The sequence below is a fragment of the Scyliorhinus torazame genome, chromosome 17 (assembly GCF_047496885.1).
Source record: "Scyliorhinus torazame isolate Kashiwa2021f chromosome 17, sScyTor2.1, whole genome shotgun sequence".
Classification (NCBI taxonomy): domain Eukaryota; kingdom Metazoa; phylum Chordata; class Chondrichthyes; order Carcharhiniformes; family Scyliorhinidae; genus Scyliorhinus; species Scyliorhinus torazame.
In genome coordinates, this window is record NC_092723.1 from 175196645 (window position 1) to 175221747 (window position 25103).

Below are 25103 nucleotides of genomic sequence, written 5' to 3' on the forward strand. Positions count from 1 at the left end.
CGCCAGCAGCCTTCCGTAACTGTGTGCAGTATCCCTTCAAGAGGGACAGACTGCCTTTAAGAACAAGGGTCGGCTGCACCATGTGCTATTGGCACACAATGCACAGATGCTCGGCCTTTCCCCTACAGCCAGGTAAATGAGGTGGCAGCATCCAGGACCTGGGAGAGAAATCATAGGCTCTGGTGCTACTCCTGTTTCTGGGCCCGTTATACCCCCTTGCCCCCTGTAATTATTGAGGGTGAGTGAAGGAGGGAGGGGCAAATGATGAGAGTCAGTGGCTGTGGGATCTTTAATCTCCAACTGAAGAGGACAATGCCTCCTCTGTCCAGCTCATGTGGAGCGTGGTCGGGAGATGCCGAGTCTTGCAGAGAGATGGGCTTTGAAGTTAGAAGCCGGGCTAAGGTGGCCTCATTAATTCACTCGTATATTTAACACCTGCCAGAACCCATTGCAAGATAGAAACCCCCCAGCCCAGCCCATCTGGAACTGGCTAAACCAGGAACACATGCACCCAATGTGGTAATGTTTGGGGTGACTGATATCACCCAGTCTGATTCCTAACCTTCTTCCAGCACTCCCACCATCTCTCTTCACTGGCCGCTTTCCCTCATTAAACCCCGGTGAATCCAAGGCCTCATCCTGTCAACAGCTGTCAGCACGAGACCCCATCACCACCAATCACCGACCAGGGTCCCACAGCGCGCGACCCCATCGCCACCAAACTGTCAACCGGCCGCCTGGCACTTGAACTCGTCACCACCCATCTGCTGCCCAACTTGTGACCCTCCCCCAACAGGATCTTCCATTCGCTTCTTTGACAGTGTTCAGTATCGTGTGCTCAGGGCCCCCTAGAGCACGGGACCTGATGTTTCACACTTTGTGCAGCCCCCCTCCCCCTCCCGCCACCCACCGGCCAGGCCTTGGCAGCACCAAATGTGTGTTGCCAAATTCCACCTCAGCAGGCGTGGGGGGCAGGTTCTAACCTGGGAGCCCTGATGTTCAAGCACTCCATATTTAACCCCAGAAATCTGCCCAATCCTCTAAGTGTGGCCTGCCCCCACGGTTCCACACGAACCCCACATACCATGCCTTCCCCACCTTCCACCCAGTTTGGTATCACCTGCAAATTTTGACACTGAATCACCTCATCTTAAATGCAAATCATGAGCATAAATTATGATAAACAGTTGTCCCAGCACACATCCTTGTGGAATACAGCTGGCTGCCACCCTCCAATTTGAATAACCAGCCTTCGTCTCTCCGCTCTGCTTCCCTTTTGTGTTTAGCTAATTTTCTATCCATTGAGCATTTGCCCTAACCTTTGTCATGAATCTATCACATGTCACCTTATTGAAAGCCTTTTGAAAATCTAAATATATGACATCCACCACATAACCCTTGTTGACCCTTCCTGTAATGAACAGAGCAAAGAGTTACACACATACATATTTGGAACATAAAATGGTAATTCTTTTGAATTGGGCAATAGACCGTCATCAGTGATATGTTAACAGTTAAATAACTATCAGCATAAAAATACAAATCTCCTCCTCTATGACAGGTTTTGCGGTGGTGGGGGCATTTAATCAAGCAGAAAGGTGACAGATGGGCCCTCGGTTAAGTCTGCGGTGGAAAGGTCCACATAAGGGTCCATTCAACTACCAGCGATAGGAACACAGAGGCGGATGAGGGGCTCTCGATGTGGGAAGCATAACAAGCAAACCCGTGCAGGTGGGTGTGGGGGGCCTTTGTTCAAAGGCACTCAGTGTCTGCTTGAGGGACCCAACATCAGAAAGGGGGTTGACCCTGCCCTTCATCCTGACCCCTCCTCCTTCGTAACTCCCACAACCCCCCTCCTGCCATCGCTCACCTTTAGCCTGAGATCCAGCGATGATCCTGGGCCTTGGAGGGGCATCGTACCAGGTGTGGCCACCACCTCCCTACTGGTGCTGCTAAACACAGGAGCGCCGATGGCCTCCAATTGGCCGGCAGCTCTTGTTTGGGCAGAGTTTCCACCCCGGGCTTCCTTGATGTCAGGTGTTGAGGAAACGTCAACCACTGGCCTATTAAACACCCTAGATGTGATGGACCTTCCTTAAAAGAATGGTTAAGGGCTCTTGCTGGCTCTCCAACCAATGGTTCAGACCTGTGACACCTCCATAGGATTCAACCCAATATAGTTGTAGTTAACAGAATTCTTAGCACTCTCAACACTTTTGAATGCACAATAATTGATATGATATTTGGTTAAACATTGCCACTAGCTCCCCTGATGTGATTCCCTCACTCTACACAATTTGTCCAATCTTGATGTTGCCAATGTTAAGATGTTTATGTCACCTGTACAGCCATAGGGTTTTCAAAGAATGACTAATTTCTTTTGGACTTGAAAGTTTCCTATGCTCCAATTCACCATTTACTTGAATAAAGGCAAAATCAGGGGTCGGAGAATCGCCGGGGGGCGGCGGCATGAATCCCGCCCCCGCCGGCTGCCGAATTCTCCGGCGCCGGGGTTTTGGCGGGGGCGGGAATCGCGCCGGTACGCTGGCACCGCCCCCCCGGTGATTCTCCGGCCTGCGATGGGCCGAGTGGCCGCCCGTTTCCGCCGGGTCCGTCGGCATAAATCACAACATGTCCTTACTGGTGGGACCTGGCTCCATGGGCGGCCTGCAGCGTCCTCGGGGGGGGGGGGGGGGGGGGGGGGGCTAGCGCGGCGCCAAACACTCCGGCACTGGCCTAGCCCTGAGGATTCCGCACCTTTGGGGCGGCCTGACGCTGGAGTGGGTCACGCCACTCCTCCGCGCCGGGACTGCCCGCCCCGCTGGTTTGCAGAGAATCCCGCCCCATCCCGTTGGAAATCTGAAATAAAAACAGAAAATGCTGAAAGGACTCTGCAGGTCATATTAAAAATTAATTTACGGGATGTGGGCGTCGCTGGTTAGGTCAGCAATTATTGCCCATCCCTAGTTGTCCGTCAGAAGGAGGTGGTGGTGAGTTGCTTTCTTGAACCACTGCTGTCCTTGAGGTGTAGGTACGCCCACAGTGCTGTTAGGGAGTGAGTTCCAGGATGTTGCACCAGCGACAGTGAAGGAACGGGGATGTAACGGGTGGTGAGTGACGTGGGGGTGAACCTCCAGGTGGTGGGGTTTCCAGGTATCTGCTGCTCTTGTCCTTCTAGATGGCAGTGGTCGTGGGTTTGGAAGATGCTGTCTGAGGAACCTTGGTGAGTTCCTGCAGTGCATCTTGTAGATGGTACACACGGCTGCCACTGTTCGTCGGTGGTGGAGGGAGTGAATGTTTCTGGCAGCATCCATGGAGGAGGAAACAAAGGATGGAATTTTCCGGATGCCCGGAGTGTAGTCTGACGACAGAGGAGGCTCGCCATTGGCTGCCAGCACAGAAGGAGGCCATTTGGCCCACCATGTTCATGCCGGCCAACAAAGATCTGACTACACTAATCCCATTTTCCAACGCCTGGCCCAGAGCCCTGGAGTGTACGGCAGAGCAAGTCAAATATCTAAATACTTCTAAATGTGACGAGAATGTCTAACTCAACCACCCTTTCACTCAGTGAGTTCCAGACTCCCACTACCCTCTGGGTGAAAATTTCTCAACTCCCCTCTTAGCCTTCTCCCTCTCACCATTAATCTGTGCCCCTTGGTGGCGGCACGGCAGCACAGTGGTTAGCACCGTTGCTTCACAGCGCCAGGGATCCGGGTTTGATTCCCGGCTTGGGTCACTGGCTGTGCGGAGTCTGCACGTTCTCCCCGTGTCTGCGTGGGTTTCCTCCGGGCGCTCCAGTTTCCTCCCACAAGTCCTGAAAGACGTGCTTGTTCGGTGAATTGGACATTCTGAATTCTCCCTCTGTGTACCCGAACAGGCACCGGAATGTGGTGACTAGGGGCTTTTCACAGTAACTTCATTGCAGTGTTAATGTATGCCTACTTCTGACAATAAAGATTATTATTATTGCCCCTCCACTAATGGAAAACAGTGCCATCCCATTCACCCTATCGATTCCCCTTAATACAATAAGGGGAATAGACAGTGACCCAAGCCGGGAATCAAACCCAAAGGGTTGTGAATCTATGGAATTCCTTGCCCAGTGAAGCAGTTGAGGCTCCTTCATTAAATGTTTTTAAGATAAAGATAGATAGTTTTTTGAAGAATAAAGGGATTAAGGGTTATGGTGTTCGGGCCGGAAAGTGGAGCTGAGTCCACAAAAGATCAGCCATGATCTCATTGAATGGTGGAGCAGGCTCGAGGGGCCAGATGGCCTACTCCTGCTCCTAGTTCTGATGCTCTTATGTCCCTGGCGCTATGAAGCAACAGTGCTAACCACTGTGCTAACGTGCCGCCCTTGTAATCTTCTCCACCTTTACGGGGGGGGGGTCGGGGTGGCCGCCGTCAACGGGATTGGAGAAGGTAGAAACTCCCTCCCGGAGTTAATGATCCGGGTCCATTTTGAATCTTCTTCCGAATATCGACTCGAAACATTAACTCCATCTCTCTCTGCACAGTCTGCCAGACCTGCTGTTTTCCAACATCTTCTGTTTTTCTTTCCCCACTTGGCGTGGTACGTTTTGGATTGATGGCGCGGTGAGAAAGGCCCTTTCAACCTCGCTCAGTCCTGCCGCACAGCCTCAGGATATTCTGTCACGCTGCCCAGCTGGAAAATAACAACCCGGTGAATAATAAAGAAACATCTCAGGTGCCAGTGGCAGGATAGATCATGGGCAGCAGTTCGAGAGCTGTCATCTCCTTGAAAAGCTAATCAAAACTGAACGCAAGGCGCATGGTAAGTTTGTCAAAACCCTATCAAACTGTGATGGAGTTAGAGGGAGAAACCAGATAACTAAGAGCTGCTTGTGGATTAATGGGTGTTTCAAGGTATTCAGCTGCACATTCATAATGTCAGTGCGAGGGTATATTCAAACTGATCGCCTGCAAGGGCAATGGAAGTGTAACTTTGCGTGTGTCAGGAATATTATACCATACAGGACATTGGGTCTGTGGCACCATATTTATGTACGCCATTCTTTGGTGTGAAAGGAGAGATTAGACCATGAGACGTGGAAGCTGAAATAGGCCATTCGTTCCATGCTTTGCCATTCAATGAGATCACGCCTGATCCGGTGGGACAATGCTCAACTCCACTTTCCCGCCACATCCCCATAACCCTTGATTCCCTTAAAAAAATCTGCCTGTCTCATTTACTTATTCATTTTGCCTTCTTGAACCGCTGCACTCCATGTGGTGTAGGTACACCCACAGTGCGGTTAGGGAGGGGGCTCCAAGAGTTTGATCCAGCGACAGTGAAGGAACGGCGATATATTTCCAGGTCAGGATGGTGAGTGGTTTGGTGAGGGGCACTTATGGCAGTAGGTTTACTCCTGTTTGGCCGTTGTGTTTATTGAAATGAGGAAGAACCATTCAGGGAAATTGTCCAATTGTGCACTCAACTTGCGTGAGTTCTGCATTTAGAATGACACTGGTTAAGGTGTTTGCAAGCCGGACCAAGGATAAGAATGGTAGCGCATCGTGTGGAATGCACAGGTCTCACTGAGAAGGGATACTTCCCGTTGAGAAAGACTGAGGAGCTGCCTTTGGCAGGTTAGGACATGTGCCAAATGCATGCTGCCAGCTCCCAAATCCCTGCTTTCCCGCAACTTCACATCTGAAATCCTCCAAACGGGGTTTCTGCCCTGCCGGAGAACTGAAACCGTGCGGATTAACATCACAATTCCCTTTGGGAATTGCTGAAGAAGCTCAGCGACAGGGGGAGAAGAAATTTGTTTGGTGGTACAGAGGCAGAACTTGAATATTGCTGAAAGGCCAAGTCAATGTGGCCAATCAGAGGCAACTCGCCAACCCTGTTCCCCTCTGGTATAAATTGTTGTGATCATTCTTGTGAGATTTGCCATTCTTGTGTTTGTTCTGATGAGTGGGAGACAAAAAACTTCCACAACATGTGTCTTTTCAGCGATAGTCAAGAAATTTGATAATGTAGTTAGTTCTTAAGATCTATAATTCATTGCGTGAAAGGAATTTGTTTTAGTAATAGATTTCAACAGGGAATTGGATAAACACTTGACGGAAAAACGTTTGAGGGCAATGGCGGATATTTGGGAAATGGAATTAATTGGACCATTCTTTCAAAGCGACAGCTCAGTGACAATGTGCTCCTTCTGTGCTGCTGGATTCTAATGATGCTAAAACTGTAGCAGATTAGGAATGGACCTGTGTCAGATCTGATCGAAAGCTTCAAGTATTCCTCGCTGTCGGGGACATACTTTGAGTTACAGAAGGATGAATGTCAGCAAAGACTGAAATTAAAGTCAAGTATTGCAGAATAAAGTTAGCTTTTGGCCTTTGTACTCACCCTTTCTATGAATTATTCCGAAACTAATTTTGTTTTGGCTGATTTTCATAGTAGTGTGGGCTGAATTCAAACCAAGATCCTTGCAGCGAAAAAAATCCAACAATTTGTGGTAAGAATCTTTCTTGTCCTTGTTCCTGAGAGTGAATGGGGGAAATTTTGACAATGTTGGATAAAGGGGCAATATCAGATCTGCCCCCATCCCCCATAATATTGGTCTCCAAAAATGACGAGAGGTATTAAAAGCTGGCTGACTCGATATCAACCACTATTAACCAAAGTCAAAATTATTTATAATGTCCAGTACCAGAACCACTTCTTCAGGCTGTTAGGTGGCCCATGTTAGCACTGTCTCTTCCTTGCCCCTTTCATCTCTAATTCAGTCTCTGTGTTCTGAAAGCTTCTGCCGTGCCAACTGCCAACTTAATTATTCATTAGATGGAAGATGCAAGGCCATCTCCCCCAGCTTCCTCCTCTACAGAAGTCAACTCATTCAAAAACGTTGCCCAAATCCCAAGACCCTCATTAAATCCCATCTCTTGGCTCAAGCGGTTTGTCCCCTACTGCCTCCTTCTTTGGCTTGCTTGTTCAATGTCAATTACATCATCAAGGTTAAGGGAAACAGGTGATGGGTATTAATCATCATTGAGCACACAGAAATAAGAGATAGGTGGGACACTGGGCTGAGTGGAAGGGGAACCGAGAGACTGAATGGCTGGGTTTATTTATCCTGATCTCAATTTTGTGAAGCACATCTCGATGTTTAAGGCGCTATATGAATGCAAAATGCTGTTCATAAAATCATGGAATTATTCAAGTACCGGAGGAGACCATTTGGCCCATTGAGTCTGTGCTGGCTCTCTGCAAGCTGCAGTGATGTAAAAGCAATGTACTGCCAAAACCTTGCCACCGGTAACTTGATGTTTGGGGGAACCTCCTTGTGGTGATGTACAATGTAAATGCATGTAGGCTAGCTAGACACTAGAGGGAGCACCAGAAACACCACACACATGACCTGCCTCTTTCCAGTGGAGACAGTCAGTGAGTACAGACACAGGGTTGATTCAATATTGCACCCACCACGTGGATTGCAGCAGACTGGTTAGTCAGTCTGGGTAGCTATAGAAGGATTAGCAGTAGTGTCGAACCCGAGTAATAGAAGTGTAAATAGTTAAATAAACGTGTTGAAGTTATCTCCACGTCTGAACCTTCCTTTGTCAAGTGCACCACAAGGAAGCGGCTTATGTTACACCGACAACATAACAAATCACTCCTGTGCATGTGCCCATGTTACAGCTGTATGGCACTGAATCTGATGGCACTCTGGCACAGTGGTTAGCACTGCTGCCTCACCACGCTAGGGACCCAGGTTCAATTCCGGACTTGGGTGACCGTGTGCAGTTTGCACGTACTCCCCATGTTTCCTCCGGGTGCTCCGGTTTCCTCCCACAGTCCAAAGATGTGCAGGCTAGGTGGATTGACCACGCTAAGTTGCCCCTTAGTGTTCCAGGGATGTTCAGGTTAGGTGAAGTTTACGGGGACGGGTGGGGAGTGGGCATAGGTAGGGTGCTCTTTCGGAGGGTCAGTACAGGCCGAGTGGGCTGAATGGCCTCCTTCTGCACTGTAGGAATTCCGTGGAACTGCTCTTTAATGTAACATGATCAGAGCCTGCAGGTATATTGAAGAAAGAAATAACTTGCATTTTGATGGCGCCTTTCACAATTCACAATGGCTGTGACGGTTGATACAGCAACATTGAATGGGAAAAGTTGACAATCATTTATAACAGCAAGTATAACACTCCAGCCAGAGTTCACGTTAACAGGAAATGAGACTGATAGACAGGAAGTACACGCCCTATGCAAGGCTTTTCTGGATTGATATAGGAAATGTTTAAAATGTCTTTGATTCAATGTAAGTTTTAAAATAAACTCTGTAATGATTGTAACTGCTACTTGTGGTTAACATGGATGGCATCATTAATGAAACCTTTTGTTTCTGTTATATTTCAGGAACCATTTTGTCTGAGTTGTGACTAGCAATTTCAACGTCAAATGAAATGATCGTGACCCTTGCTGGGGTAGCTTCAAGAAAATTGATGCATACAGAAATTACCTGGTGAGAGAATACTGTAGCCAATTACAAACCTATAATTTGAACACAACTATTATTAACGTCGTTTGAAAATGCAACTGATAATCCTGCTATTGCTTATGCTTTTAATATGGGCTGGATTTATAATAGTAACAGGGACACTTGTTGTTTTCTCAGTTCAGAAGAATAGGTTCTTTTAAGTCTTTGCTGCCGTATGTCCGATGTAAGTAAGGATGAGGCAGACATATCGAATTCAGAGTGAGCTGGGATCTGGGTTTGGGTATCTGAGTTTTCTTGCCATCAATGTTCAGTTGCTGCCATTTGAATTTAAAAAAATCTCTTTCCACACCCCCTCCCCAACATTCTGAATCAAATGGCAAATTTACTTGTCAGTTATTATCTTCCCTTCCCTTCCTTGAAGCGTTGGGCAGAATCTTATGGTTTCCCCCGTCAGCTGGTTTGTTGGGGGGAGGGGGAGTGGAGAGGTGGGGGGGTGTAGCACCATCGATCACACACGAGGCGAGACGTAGAGAACTTCAATCGAGGCTTTATTGAAAAGACTTGTTCCCCAGCAGCTCAGTCACAGAATGCAGCTGCTGGGAGTAAACCGGGTTCTTATACCCCCGCCTATCTGGGTGGAGCCCAGTCGGCGGCAGATCCAATCGGGACCCAGCATCTGTCCTCCAATAGCTCCTCGGCATTCATGGTGTACCATATTACCCCTAATACATACCACCACATTCTCCCCTTGCTCAAAAGGAACCCGGCGGGGTGATGGGTGGTATGGTGGTAGGGGTTTACAGGGTCGGTGCCTTAACCATTGAACTATATACAAGGATGCCGCTTTTACTGGGCCACTGAATTATTCACACTTTACCCGATTAGCAGCGTTAACTATTTACAACAATGCCGCTTTACTGGGCCACTGAATTATATACATTTTAAGTCGACTCGATGAGTCGAGATGATGCTCTGGTCGCCCTCTCCGATCGTCTCAGCCCGGGTGGTGGTGGTGGTGGTGCTGGCTCGGGTCCTGTCGACTCTGGGAGCATCGCGCTGTCCCTCTCTGTTTCCTTACTCCTGGGCGGGCCTGGGAGGAGAACCGATCCCCCCGGGAAGGGGGTGGCTGTGGGGTGCACCGGCGGGAGTGAGGGGGTGGTGATTGGTGTTGGGGGGGTGTGGGGAGCTCCGGCGGGCGCCAGGTCCCGCAGAGAGACCGTGTCCTGTCGGCCGTCTGGGAACGCCACGTAGGCGTACTGCGGGTTGGCGTGGAGTAGATGTACCTTTTCCACCAGTGGGTCTGATTTGTGCGCCCGCACATGTTTCCGGAGCAGGATGGGTCCCGGGGCTGCCAGCCAGGTCGGAAGTGACGTTCCAGAAGCGGACTTCCTCGGGAAGACAAGGAGGCGCTCGTGCGGCATTTGGTTCGTGGTGGTGCACTGCAGGGACCGGATAGAATGAAGGGCATCCGGGAGGACTTCCTGCCAGCGGGAAGTTGGGAGATTCCTAGACCATAGGGCCAGTAGGACGGTCTTCCAGACCGTTCCGTTCTCCCTCTCTACCAGCTCGTTCCCCCGGGGGTTGTAGCTAGTCGTCCAGCTCGAGGCTATGCCCTTGCTGAGCAAGAATTGACGCAGCTCGTCACTCATGAAGGAGGACCCCCCATCGCTATGGATGTAGGCGGGGAAACCGAACAGGGTAAAGATGGTGCAGAGGGCTTTAATGACCGTGGCCACGGTCATGTTGGGGCAGGGGATGGCGAAGGGGAAACGGGAGTATTCGTCAACGACGTTAAGAAAGTACGTGTTGCGATCGGTGGAGGGGAGGGGGCCTTTGAAGTCCAGACTGAGGCGTTCAAAGGGACGGGAAGCCTTTATCAGGTGCGCTCTATCTGGCCTGAAAAAATGCGGCTTGCATTCTGCGCAGATTTGGCAGTTCCTGGTGACTGTTCGGACCTCCTCGACGGAGTACGGGAGGTTGCGGGCCTTTATAAAGTGGTAGAAGCGAGTGACCCCCGGGTGGCAGAGGTCCTCGTGGAGGGCTTGGAGGCGGTCCACTTGTGCGTTGGCACATGTGCCGCGAGATAGGGCATCGGACGGCTCGTTCAGCTTTCCGGGACGGTACTAGATCTCATAGTTGTAGGTGGAGAGTTCGATCCTCCACCGCAGGATCTTGTCGTTCTTGATCTTGCCCCGCTGTGCATTATCGAACATAAAGGCTGCTGACCATTGGTCAGTGAGGAGAGTGAATCTCCTACCGGCCAGGTAATGCCTCCAATGTCGCACAACTTCCACTATGGCTTGGGCCTCCTTTTCTACTGAGGAGTTGCGAATTTCTGAAGCGTGGAGGGTCCGGGAGCAAAAGGCCACGGGTCTGCCCGCTTGGTTGAGAGTGGCCGCCAGAGCTACGTCGGATGCGTCGCTCTCGACTTGGAAGGGGAGGGGCCTTTGCGATATCCGCTTTGATGCGGCTGAAAGCCTGGCGGGCCTCTGTCGACAGAGGAAAAGTAGTGGACTGGATTAATGGGCGGGCCTTGTCTGCGTACTGGGGGACCCACTGGGCGTAATAAGAAAAGAAGCCCAGGCACCGTTTCAGGGCTTTGGCACTGTGGGGAAGAGGGAACTCCATGAGGGGGCGTTCAGGGTCGGGGCCTATCACTCCATTACGCACTACGTAGCCCAAGATGGCTAGACGGTCGGTGCTAAACACGCATTTTCCCTCGTTGTAGGTGAGGTTGAGGGCATTAGTGGTCTGGAGGAATTTGCGGAGGTTGGCGTCGTGGTCCTGCTGGTCGTGGCCGCAGATGGTGACGTTGTCGAGGTACGGGAACGTGGCCCGTGAACCGTGTTGGTCAACCATTCGGTCCATCTCCCGTTGGAAGACTGAGACTCCGTTCGTGAGGCCGAATGGAACCCTTACGAAGCTGCAGAAAGGTTTAGGCAGTTTAGGAGAGTGGTCCAAAAGTTGCAATCCTGTTAAGGGAACTGATAACGTTGCTAAAAGGGAACAGTTTTTATTTCAATTTCCACAATTTCAAAGTGTTAGCAAAGCAGTTACCTTTACACTGCCTGGTGTTTATCTCGTGCTGTTGCAGTTTTATGTTTTAAATCTGGGCAGTGGTAACCGAGGAACTGATGTTTTGTACATGTCCGTGGCGCTGATGGGTGTAGTGATAATTATGTGTTTTTACAGCACAGACACGATGTGGAATACGATCATGTCTCCTATTGATGTTGGAAGGTTTTGCTCCTATTGATCTTGGACGGTTTTGCTCCTATTGATCTTGGACGGTTTTGCTAAGACAAGCAGGTGGGTTGAGTTCTGGGGCTGGATTCTGTGCACCCCGCTGCCGAAATCGTGTTCGGCGACGGGGCGGAAATCCAGTTTCCCGCATGAAATCGGGACCTGCGCCGCCGGTTCAGCGATTTTTGAGGGGGCGGTACGGGTCGGGTGCGCGGCCGATCGGGGGCACTATTTCCGTGATCCAGGTCCGCGGTCTGAGTCCACCATGGTGCATGGCGCGGCCGTTGGAGGCTGCTCCGTGCGCATGCGTGGCCTCTGACCCGAAAGTGCGGGGGGGCGGAATCGGCAGCTGGAGCTACGAGCGCCACAACAGCTACCTGCCAGACATCTGCAAGACGGGGAATCTGTGGCCTTTTGGCGTCAGTTTTCCTGGCGTAAAAGACCACAGTTTTCACGAAGGCGTGGGGACATACCCAAAATGGAGAATCCAGCCTCAGGATTAGATACTGAGCTGAATGAAAACATGCGTCACGATATTTCCCAAACTACTGAAACCCATTTTTTGTTTAGGTGGCAATTCTACGATTACTGTCCTCATTACCAAGTACTGGTAAATTTCCGATGGATGTATGGAGTGTATTTCACAAGAATGATCCCTGGAATGAAGAGCTTGTCGTATGAGGAATGGTTGAGGTCTCTGTGTCTGTACTCGTTGGAGTTTAGAAGAATGAGGTGGGATCTTATTGAAACTTACAGGATACTTCGAGGTCTGGATAGAGTGGACGTGGAGAGGATGTTTCCACTTGTAGGAAAAACTAGAAGCAGAGGGCACAGCCTCAGACTAAAGGGACGATCCTTTAAAACTGAGATGAGGAGGAATTTCTTCAGCCAGAGGGTGGTGAATCTGTGGAACTCTTTACTGCAGAAGGCTGTGGAGGCCAAATCACTGAGAGTCTTTAAGACAGAGATAGATAGGTTCTTGATTAATAAGGGGATCAGGGGTTATGGAAACAAGGCAGGAGAATGGGGATGAGAAAAATATCAGCCATGATTGAATGGCGGAGCAGATTCGATGGGCCGAGTGGCCTAATTCTGCTCCTATGTCTTATGGTCAATGTACAAGAATCATTTGTGACAAAAGGTTGGATTAATAAAAGGTGCAAGCTGATTACATCAGTCCGACCAACTCTTTGGTTACACATTTCCCCCATATTATGCAAGACAAACAAATTGGTAAGTCATTGGACGGCCTATTCATGAACCATGTACGATCCATTGTTGCATGGGTTCAGATCGTGTAGGGTTCCTTGAGAGTCTATCCAAATGTGCACCCATATTTCAGTCTTTAGCGTACATTTGGATGACCACATGATGTCAGTGGTTGAACTGAACCCTTTAAAGACCAATAGATACTTCAGGACGCTAATGAATACAGAGGTAGTGAAGTCTTACTTCATTTATATAGAACCTTGGTTTGGCTGCACCTGGAGTACTGCATGCAGTACTTTTCCTCCTTGCCTCAAAAGGATATTATTGCAACAGAGGGAGAGCAATCCAGGTTCAATAGACTCATTCCCGGGACGGTGGAGAAGAGAGATTGGGCCACATGGGCCTTTAGTCTCGAGAGCTTTGAGGAACAAGAGGTGATCTCATTGAAACCTAGATAGACAGGGTAGATGCAGGTATTCTGGTTCCCTTATTTGGGGAGCCTGGAACTAGGGGGCACAATTTCAAAATAAGGGAGAAGTCACTTAGGACCGAGATGAGGAGAAAGTTCTTCACACAGATGATTGAACTTTTGGAATTCTCTACCCTAGAGGGCTGTGGAAGCTCTCGCTGTCATTGGGTGTATTTAAGGTAGAGATTGATAGATTTCCGATGAACAATAACGTAAAGGGTTATGGGGTCAGTGCGTGTAAAAGGCACTGAAACGTCCAGTCAGCAATGAGCGGATTGAATAGCGAAGCAGGCTCGACGGGCTGAATGGCCTACTCCTGTTCCTATGCTCCGAATAGTTCCATTGATGCCAATTTCTAAATTTACTGCCACGTATTTTTAATTTGGAAAGGCCATTTGGGTTTCTTTGTTGGGAGACGGTTTATGGTTTTCTGGTTGCATTGGGGTCTTTCAGACTGAGTAAAACAAGAGTCAGTCCACTTGTTTGATCTTTGAGGTCTTTGACTTTAGAATTAGCTGTTTGAGATTGGTGTGGTTTAGCCCCCATCCTTAGCAGATGGGTCGGGTGTTCTGCCCTCCCAACAGAGGAGAGTGAAGGTAGGACTTTGCCCACTGCACCAATGCCTTCAGATTGGATCTCCACCATCCAGGGGGCTAGAGAGCCAGCAGTTCTGAAGCAGGATACTTACTTGTGCCTAAAGGAGGTGGAGGAGGCAGTTCAGTAGCAGCTAGGGCACCAATAAGAACTTCCTCTTTCACTAAGAGGGATTCCCACTGTCTCTTTACCTTCCCCCAGGTTTCAGGAGGTCAGAGGTGCCTCTCGTTCTCCATGAGCTCCGTCACACAGATTTTTGTTCTGCCTGTCATCAGACAAAGCCCACATGTGGCGCAGTACGTCCATCCTGTCTTATCAGGATTTGTCATTGTGCCATCAATGCCATAAAACCATTATCTCCCTGCAGTGATCTGTCACTGAAGCTCCTCTACTGTGCTAGTTTGCCGAGAAGCTCTCATTTCTCACAGCAGTGTCCTCTAGACTTTTCGTTTCTTGCGATGAGTCACTCTGGTGCTTTGACGTCTCTCAGCATTACATTGCACCGCTCTTAATTTCTCACCAGTCGTCATTGTAATGCCTTTACATTTGGTAGTTATCTGGGATAATGATATGTGACTGCTCACCGCAACACACTCACCGCTCCTTGGAAACGACCGAAATAGCAACTTAGCAAAAATGATTTTCTTACAAAATTCTTATGACCTGAAGAGCTTTGCACAAATTCCCCGATAGTGCATCAAATCGCGTGTGCTCCTATTGGTCACTGAAGCTTATGGAGCTGCCTCTTGTGTCGTGTGAGACCTGGGCGCGTGCCAACCTGTTTCATATCGTTGTCAACACGCAGACAATAAATCTGCCATGATTCATCAGACCCGAGTGAGTTATGGACATGTTGCGACATAAGTACGTAAATAACTGGAGTTATTGAGCCTATTTGACCATTCAGTTAGTAAGAAGTCTTACAACACCAGCTTAAAGTCCAACAGGTTTGTTTCGAATCCCTAGCTTTCGGAGCGCTGCTCCTTCCTCGGGCGACAGGTTTCACCTGAGGAAGGAGCAGCGCTCCGAAAGCTAGTGATTCGAAACAAACCTGTTGGACTTTAACCTGGTGTTGTAAGACTTCTTACTGTGCCCACCCCAGTCCAACGCCGGCATCTCCACATCATGGCTACCATTCAGTTAAATCATAGAATTCTGATCTGCGCCTTCATTCTATTTGCCTGCCTTGGTCCCATATCTGTTAATACTCATACCTGCCAATTTCAGTTTTAACATTTTCAATTATCTTCATCTCAGCAGCTTTTTACAAAGTAAAATACTGGGGTGGGATTCACCGACCCCCCGCCGGGTCGGAGAATCGGCGGGAGGCGGCGTGAATCCTGCTCCCGCCGGCGCCGGGGATTTGGCGGGGCTGGAATCGTGCCGCGCCGGTCGGCGGCCGCTGGCAGTGGGCCACCCCCCCCGCGATTCTCCGGGCTGCGATGGGCCAAGCGGCCTCCCATTTACGGCCGGTCCCGCCGGTGTAAATTACAACAGGTACTTACCGGCGGGACCTGGCTCCGTGGGTGGCCTCCGGGGTCCTCGGAGGGGGGTGGGCGCGGGGGGATCTGGCCCACCGATCCGTAGGTGGGCCTGTGCCGTGGGGGCACTCTATTCCTCCGCGTCGGCTGCTGTGGACCTCCGCGATGGCCGACGCGGAGAAGATCGCCCCACCCTGCGCATGCGCTGGGATGATGCCAGCACACACTGGCGCTCCCGCGCATGCGCCAACTCGCGCCCAGCCCCTTCCGCGCCTTGTGACGCGGAGCAGACCACTCCGGTGCCAGCCTAGCCCCTGAAGGTGCGGAGGATTCCGTACCTTCGGGGCAGCCGATGCCGGAGTGGTTCACGCAATTCCCTCGCGCCAGAGTTCCCCACCCCGCCGGTTCGCGGAGAATCCCGCTCCTGGTTCCCTGACACCCAATCATCGTGAGTCACAGCAGCTTTACATTTGGCTTGTCGCCGGCCTCAGGAACGCAGGACGCTCCGACGGTGCCCGTGCCATGAGAGTGTTTGAGATTTCGAGCTGTGCCACATTGTATTTGACTGAGACTACATCCACAAACATCCACTCCCTCCACCACTAACGCACAGTGGCAGCAGTGTGTGTGCCATCCAAAGGATGCACTCCAGAAACTCCGCAAGACTCCAGAGACAGCATCGTTTAAACCCATCTCGAATAGCCAGATACATGGGGACACCACCGCCTGGAAGCTCCCCTCCAAGCCACTCGCCATCTTGACTTGGGAATATATCTCCGATCCTTCAGGGTCGCTGGGTCAAAATCTTGGAACTCCCTCCCTCATGTCCCTGTGGATTTACTTACACCACAGAGACTGCAGAGGTCCAACCACCACCTTCTCAGGGGCATTTAGTGATGGGTAATATAGCCAACAAGGCCCACATCCCATGAGTGAATTAAAAAAACTATGGTACCAGTTAATAAATTAATTGCTGTAGTATGCAGTGAAGAGAACACTTTCTAAACTTTTAGAACTGATGAAATCTCTTGGTATATTAGGTTTGATAGACAGGAGGTGAAAGTTGATGGAATTGCTGTTACATCAATCAGTGTTTCTACCTTTCAGACATTCTGGAAAACTATGAAGATCTAGTGGTGCAATTCTCCCATCGGGAGACTAGGTCCCGACGCCGGAGTGAAAACCGGAGTGTTTCACTCCGGCGTCGGAGGCCGTTCCCAGCCCCCTATTCTCCCGCGCCCGGGGGGCTAGGAGCGGCGCCGCGTCATTTACGCACGCCGGGGCCTTGGCGCCGTGTAAAAGCGGCACCGTGTAAATGACGCGACCGGCACCGCGTAAATGACGTCACCCGCGCATGCACGGGTTGGCCGGTGCCAACCCACACATGCGCGGTTGCCGTCCTCCCCGCGGCTGCCCCGCAAGAGGATGGCGGATTGATCTTGCGGGGCACAGGAGGAAAGGAGGTCCTCCTTCAGAGAGGCCGGCGCCTCGATCGGTGGGCACCGATCACGGGCCAGACCCCTTTTGAGCCCCCCCCCACAGTGCAGGAACCCCCCTCACCCCCCACACAGGCCGCCCCCCCACAGGCCGCCCCCCCCCCCCCCCAGCGTTCCCGCGCTGTTCCCGCCGGCAGCGACCAGGTGTGGACGGCGCCGGCGGGAACCTGACGTGTTGGGCAGGCCACTCGGCCCATCCGGGCTGGAGAACTGCCACTCGCCCATTACCAACGGCAAGCGGCGATTCCCCCAGCAGCCAGCCGTGATTCGCGCCGCGCCGGTTTGGGGGGGGGGGGGAGAATCGCGTGCGGGCGGCGGGACGGCGTGGCGGTACTAGTGCGATTCTCCCGCCCGGCGTGGGGGGGGGGGGAGAATTCCGCCCCCTGTTTATCCCTCGACTCACCCCTGTGAAGCTTCACTTTCTCACTGCTTCTTCTTGTGTTCCTCCTTGTAATAACTTGCGTAGATTGTCCCTCTGCTCACGACAAAGACCTCTTTCAACATGTCCTTACAATGAGCTGTTAAACTGAGACCCTGTCTGCCCCATCAGGTGGATGTCAAAGATCCCATGGCCACTACTCAAAGAAGAGCTTAAGGGGGTTCTTCCCAGTGACCTGACCAATATTTATTCCCCAATCAGCACATCACTGACAACCAGTCTATCTGCTCATTATCACACAACTGCTTGTGGGTCCTTGCACTGAGCACATTGGCTGTGGGTTGGCTGTGGGTTTCATACATTGCAACAACTCATATAATCTAGGCTGTGCATTGGCTGCCAGACACATAGAACCTCCAGAGGCTGTGATGTTGTCCCAGAATGGCCAATTTTCAGGATTTCCCATCAGCTCCCTTTAGTGCCAAGGAGCCTGTCGCGACGCCCTCATTTCTCACTCGGTTTTGAACAGTATGTTTTGTTTGATGGCATTATTTGCTTCGGTGCGTCTGCCTGCTGAGCGCTAGCTTTATGAATTGTCGGGCAGCACGGTGGCGCAGTGGGTTAGCCCTGCAGTCTCACGGCGCCGAGGTCCCAGGTTCGATCCCGGCTCTGGGTCACTGTCCGTGTGGAGTTTGCACATTCTCCCCGTGTTTGTGTGGGTTTCGCCCCCACAACCCAAAGATGTGCAGAGTAGGTGGGATTGAACGCACTAAGTTGCCCGTTAATTGGAAAAAATGAATTGGGTACTCTAAATTTAAAAAAAAAGCTTTAGGAATTGTTTCATTGCGACGTTGCTCACTATAATCTGCCTTGATCTCTCTGCCGCTGGCTCGTCAGAATGGATGTGCTGCCATTACCTAAATTCTCCAGACGACTGACGGGGTTGATGTTCTCCAGAATGACTCAACAATGTTCTTGCTTTCCCTCAACTGCATTCTGGTTCTTACCACCGTGACCCTTTCATTTCACAGATCGCAGAAGATCATAGAATCTCTACGATGCAGAAGGAGATCATTTGGCCCATTGAGTCTGCACCGGCCCGCTGAAGAAGCACCCTACCCTGGCCCACTCCCCTGCCCTATTCCCGTAACCCCATAACCTAACCTGCACATCCCTGAACACTTGGGGGCAATTTATCATGGCTAATCTACCTAACCTGCACACCTTTGGACTGTGGGAGGAAACCGGAGCACCCGGAGGAAACCCACGCACACACAGGGAGAACGTGCAAACTCCACACAGACAGTCACCCAAGACCTGAATTAAATCACTGTGCCATCTATTTCTCATGAACCTTGCTGTGTTGCCACTGCCAGATTGACATTGGATTGGAGAAGGATCATTACTATCTTAAAAGTTTCGGATTTAATTTATCCATATTTACAGCTCAGTCAGCCTTAACGAAACGAGGGTCATCGCTTCAAGGAGAGTTTCCACTTTATGCTGGAATGTTGGGTTTCAGAAAGCTGGTGAATTTGATTGGTCTGAGGAAAAGAATCAGTGGATAATGGGAGGCTGCATTTTGTGCTGAGGGTCAGGTAATGCTGTCTGCATTCACCACTACTCATAGGTAATGAATTCAAGTCCCAACTTTGAGGTGGTTAGCACTGTTGCTTCGCAGTGCCAGGGTCCCGGGTTCAGTTCCCGGCTTGGGTCACTGTCTGCGCGGAGTCTGCACGTTCTCCCTGTGTCTGCCTGGGTTTCCTCCGGGAGCTCCGGTTTCCTCCCACAAGTCCCGAAAGACATGTTTGTCAGGTGAATTGGACATTCTAAATTCTCCCTCAGTGTACCCGAACAGGCACCGGAGTGTGGCGACCAGGGGATTTTCACAGTAACGTCATGGCAGTGTTATGTAAGCCTACTTGTGACAATAATAAAGATTATTATTATCATTGCAATATTGAAGGACTGTCGGAGATGCTATCCTGCATTTGGGACAGCAGCCCTCTCGGGTAGGTAGAATAGGCCTTGCACGATTGTATGAAACAAGGCTGGGGAGTTGGCCCCAGTCTTCTGTCAATATTCATCCCTTAATCAGCATCACTAAAAACAGCCTGCACATTCCCTTTGTGGGATCTTGCTCTGCGCAAATTGTCTGCTGCGTTTCCGACATTACAACAGCCCACTAGACTTCTGAATTCTTCTACGGCCATAAAACACTTTGCGAAAGGCCACAAAAAAAAAAAAAGCAAATTCTTCCTTTCGTTATTTTGCCTTTTTGGAATTTATTTTCATTGACATTTTTCACGAATTGTAAAGGTACCTCATTATCTTGAAGAGGAAGGACGGCATCTAATCTGGTATATTAGTCTTGGTTCTCCACTGTTTTGATTACTTGCCTCTTCTCCTGTTTGTGCTGGCAACCGTCAGGACTTCCCAATGGGGTCTAATTGACGTGAAGATTTCTCATCACAAAGACGTGATCCGAATTATGGCAGAAAACTGTTAAAATTGGAATTGATTCTGACAGGTAAATTTGGTGAAGTACCTGCAATCTTGCAGCCATTCCACTCCAATAAGTAGACTAATTAAAGTTTTTGGGCTGAGTTGAACAGCTCAGTGAGATTCGTGTAAATAGCCGGATTGCATACCAATTCTCAGCTAAATAGTAAAAGGGTTGTTTTCCCAGGGGCTTGCCGTCCTGGATAATGTCTGCACCAGGTAAAATTTTGTTTCAAAGAGCACCCGTCGTCTCCTGTTGTTTCGAGCGTAGCTGGAGAGAGCGCGAGGCGAGGCAATAATGCTTGAACAGAAATAGAATGATTGAGTGTTTTTCATAAAGCAAACCCTGCAAATGGCTATCAGTCGCTTGTATTATGTTAAAAAAAAGAGACAAGCTGGGGCTGGCTTACACACAGACGAGCAACACTAATAAAACCAAACGCTAGAAAAATAGGGCTTGATAGAATAAATGCTGTCAGTTTGACTTTCTGCTTGAGGTTTGCAGTATGTAATAGCTACAAAGTGTGGTGAACCACTAATAGGAGATGTAAGGTAGGACCTGCACTACAGGTTCGCCGGTAGCTCCTGCCGGCTGGCTCCGCCCACGGAGAACTGTATAAATATGCATGACCTCCAGTGCCCTGCCATTTCGCCAGCTGCAGCAGGAGGCCACACATCTGACTGTAATAAAGCCACAGTTGTACCCAACTTTAGTCTTTGTGCAATTGATCGTGCATCAATTTATTACAGTCAGATTTTCCACAGAATGGATATCCGAATTAAGCCCGATCGCCTACAGCTGGATCCGCACTCGCCCGACGCCAGAAAAGACTTTACTCACTGGCTAGCATGTTTTGAGGCCTATATCAAGTCTGCGCACCCCGTGCCAACGGAGGCTCAGAAGATAAACGTCCTGTACTCCAGACTGAGCTCCAGCGTGTTCCCGTTGATCCAAGACGCCACGAATTACACACAAGCAATGGAACTCCTTAAGGAACACTACGCGCAGAAGGCGAACACGACCTTCGCCAGGCATGTACTCACCACCCACTCACAGCTACCTGGTGAGTCCATCGAAGACTTCTGGCGGGCCCTAATTCCACTCGTCCGGGACTGTGACTGTCAGGCCGTTACGGCCGCCGAACACACGAATCTCCGCATGCGCGATGCCTTCGTGACGGGGATTGCGTCGGACCACATCTGAGAACAATTACTGGAAGGGGCCACGCTCGAACTGGCAGAGACGAAAACTTTGGCGCTCTCCAGGACGGTCGCATCACGTAACGTACAATCGTACCCCTCCCGCCGCGCAGCCCAGCCTTCTACTCCTTCCTACCCCTCCTGGACCCCGCCGACGACCTCCTCAGCTGGGGCCCTGCCTTCCCAATACACCTGTGCTGCACGCTGGTTCGCGCATCCCGGGGTTCCCCGCTGCTACTTCTGCGGTCAGCAGAAGCACCCCAGACAACACTGCCCGGCCTGCACTGCAGTTTGTAAAGCCTGCAGTAAAAAGGGCCACTTCGCGGCTGTGTGCCAGGCCCGCGCAGTCGCTGCAGTCGCACCCGCTATCGCCCCCTCCCCCACGCCAAACGCACAATGTGAGCCGCCATCTTCTCCTCCCGGGTCCATGTGCGACCAATGGGCGCCGCCATCTTGTCCCCCTTCGGCCACGTGCGCCCCATGGGCGCCGCCATCTTGCCCTGACCCCGCAATGTGCGCACCATGGACGCCGCCATCTTGTCCCGAACCCGCAATGTGCGCACCATGGGCGCCGCCATCTTGTCCCCCACAGGGTCTCCGGACATCCCGACATCGGAACCGCACACGCTCGCCACCTGAAGCATCCGATGGCTACCCGCAGCTCGCTTCGATGACGCTGGACCAATCTCGCCCGCACAACCTGGCCACCGCGTCGACGACGGTTAAAATCAACGGCCACGCGACCTCGTGCCTGCTGGACTCTGGGAGCACCGAAAGCTTCGTTCACCCAGATACGGTAAGGCGCTGCTCCCTCGCGGTCCACCCTGCCAATCAAAGGATCTCCCTAGCATCCGGATCCCACTCCGTCCCGATCCGAGGCTTTTGAACAGTCACCCTCACGGTCCAGGGTGTAGAATTTAGTAACTTCCGCCTCTATGTCCTTCCTAATCTCTGCGCTGCACTCCTGTTGGGCCTGGACTTCCAGTGCAACCTCCAGAGCCTCACCCTGAAATTCGGCCGGCCCTTACCCCCCCTTACCGTTTGCGGCCTCGCGACCCTCAAGGTCGATCCCCCCCTCCCTTTTTGCCAATCTAACTGCGGATTGCAAGCCCGTTGCCACTAGGAGCAGACGGTACAGCACCCAGGACAAGACCTTCATCAGGTCCGAAGTCCAGCGGCTACTTAAGGAGGGTATTATCGAGGCCAGCAACAGCCCCTGGAGAGCCCAAGTGGGAGTGGTTAAAACTGGGGAGAAACACAGGATGGTCGTGGACTACAGTCAGACCATCAATCGGTACACGCAGCTCGACGCGTACCCCCTGCTACGCATATCTGATATGGTCAATCAGATTGCGCAGTACCGGGTCTTCTCTACAATTGACCTGAAATCTGCCTACCACCAGCTCCCCATCCGGAAGTCGGACCGGCCATACACTGCCTTCGAGGCGGACGGTCGCCTCTACCACTTCCTAGGGTCCCTTTCGGTGTCACAAATGGGGTCTCGGTCTTCCAAAGAGAGATGGACCGAATGGTCGACCAGTACGGTTTGCGGGCCACCTTTCCGTACTTAGATAATGTCACCATCTGCGGCCATGACCAGCAGGACCACGATGTCAACCTCGATAAATTCCTCCGCACTGCCACTCTTCTCAACCTGACCTACAACAAAGAGAAGTGTGTGTTCAGCACGACCCGGTTCGCCATTCTCGGCTGTATAGTCCAAAACGGACTTCTCGGGCCCGACCCCGACCGCATGCGCCGTCTCATGGAACTTCCCCTCCCCCACTGCCCCAAGGCCCTCAAACGCTGCCTGAGGTTCTTTTCCTACTATGCTCAGTGGGTCCCAAACTATGCGGACAAGGCCCGCCCACTCATTCAGTCCACCCAATTCCCCCTCGCGGCCGAGGCACAACATGCTTTCGCCCGCATCAGAGCAGACATCGCCAAGGCCGGGATGCGTGCAGTGGACGAGTCACTGCCTTTCCAAGTAGAAAGCGACGCTTCAGACGTCGCCCTTGCCGCCACTCTAAACCAGGCAGGCAGACCCGTGGCATTCTTTTCCCGCACCCTTCATGCCTCTGAAATTCGACACTCATCCGTCGAAAAGGAGGCCCAAGCTATCGTTGAAGCTGTGCGGCATTGGAGGCATTACCTGGCCGGTAAGAGATTCACTCTCCTTACGGCCCAATGGTCGGTAGCCTTCATGTTCAATAACACACAGCGGGGCAAGATCAAAATGATAAAATCTTGCGGTGGAGAATCGAGCTCGCCACCTATATTTACAAGGGGCGTCATTCTCCGACCCCCCGCCGGGTTGGAGAATCGCCGGGGGCTGCCGTGAATCCCGCCCCCGCCGGTTGCCAAAGTCTCCGGTACCGGATATTCGGCGGGGGCGGGAATCGGGCCGCGCCGGTTGGCGGGCCCCCCCGCTGGATTCTCCGGCCCGGATGGGCCGAAGTCCCGCCGATAAATTGCCTGTCCCGCCGGCGTGGATTAAAGCACCTTTTGAACGGCGGGACAAGGCGGCGTGGGCGGGCTCCGGGTCCTGGGGGGGTGCGGGGCGATCTGGCACCGGGGGGCACCCGTCAGCTGGCGGGGCAACAAAGGCCGTTTCCGCCAGCTGGCGGGGCGGAAATCCCTCCGGCGTCGGCCTAGCCCCTCAATGTTGGGGCTCGGCCCCCAAAGATGCGGAGCATTCCGCACCTTTGGGGCGGCGCGATGCCCGTCTGATTGGCGCCGTTTTGGGCGCCAGTCGGTGGACATCGCGCCGTTTGGGGAGAATTTCGCCCAAGATCTTGTATCGCCCCGGTAAACTCAACAAGCCCCCAGACGCCCTCTCCCGAGGTACATGTGCCAGCGCACAAGTGGACCAACTCCGGGCCCTACACGACAGCCTTTGTCACCCGGGGGTCACTCGATTGTACCATCTGGTCAAAGCTCGCAATCTGCCCTACTCCGTCGAGGAAGTAAGGACAGTCACCAGGGACTGCCAGGTCTGTGCGGAGTGCAAGCCGCACTTCTACCGGCCAGACCGTGCACGCCTGGTGAAGGCTTCCCGCCCCTTTGAACGCCTGAGCGTGGATTTCAAAGGGCCCCTCCCCTCCACCGACCGTTACACGTACATTCTCAGTGTGGTTGATGAGTATTCCCGATTCCCCTTCGCCATCCCATGCCCCGATATGACGTCTGCCACCGTCATCAAGGCCCTCAGCACCATCTTCTCTCTGTTCGGTTTCCCCGCCTGATGTGTTGGGTGTTCTGGATCACAAACAGGTCACCAACACTGGAAGTGGTGCAATTCTATTTTATTATAAGGTTAACTATATTAACATACTTGAACTGTGGGTAAATGCAATACCAGCTTTAACTGTTGACCCTTGCCTAGTCCTAACCAGGTGATGCACTCAGCACATGGTGAATGTCTGTGTTGCAGGCTGTGAGCTCTGCTCCGAGCTGGCTGCTATTAGAATGAGCGGGAACTCTCCCGTCCCCTGTCTTTATAGTGCGTGTGCTCACACTGGTGATTGGCTGCGGTGTTGTGTTTGCTGATTGGTCCCACTGCATGTCCATCAGTGTGTGTGTGTGTGTCTGCACCATGATATACTGGTGTATATTATGACACCGCCTACATCCACAGTGACAGGGGATCCTCATTCATGAGCGATGAGCTGCGTCAGTTCCTGCTCAGCAGGGGTATAGCCTCCAGCACGACGACCATCTACAACCTCCGGGGAAACGGGCAAGTAGAACGGGAGAATGGGATGGTTTGGAGGGCCGTCCAGCTGGCCCTACGGTCCAGGAACCTCCCAGCCTCTCGCTGGCAGGAGGTCCTCCCTGACGCTCTACACTCCATCCGGTCACTATTGTGCACCGCCACTAATAACACACCCCATGAACGTGTTTTTACCTTCCCCAGGAAGTCCACATCCGGGGTGTCGCTCCCGACTTGGCTCGCTGCTCCAGGACCGGTCCTTCTCCGTAGGCACGCCTGACTCCACAAGGCGGACCCCTTGGTGGACAGGGTTCACCTGCTCCACGCCAACCTTCAAAATGCCTA

The 25103-nt window shown here is 51.7% G+C and overlaps 1 long non-coding RNA gene across 1 annotated transcript in view; it reads left to right on the forward strand.

Annotated features, from left to right (window-relative positions):
- The first annotated feature begins 8389 nt into the window (after positions 1-8389).
- LOC140393601 (uncharacterized) overlaps positions 8390-25103 on the forward strand; it is a 164374-nt gene continuing 147660 nt past the window's right edge. The window contains exons 1-3 of the long non-coding RNA XR_011935688.1: positions 8390-8497; positions 11666-11782; positions 12287-12448. This is a non-coding gene — a long non-coding RNA (uncharacterized lncRNA). The remainder of the gene's footprint in view (positions 8498-11665; positions 11783-12286; positions 12449-25103) is intronic.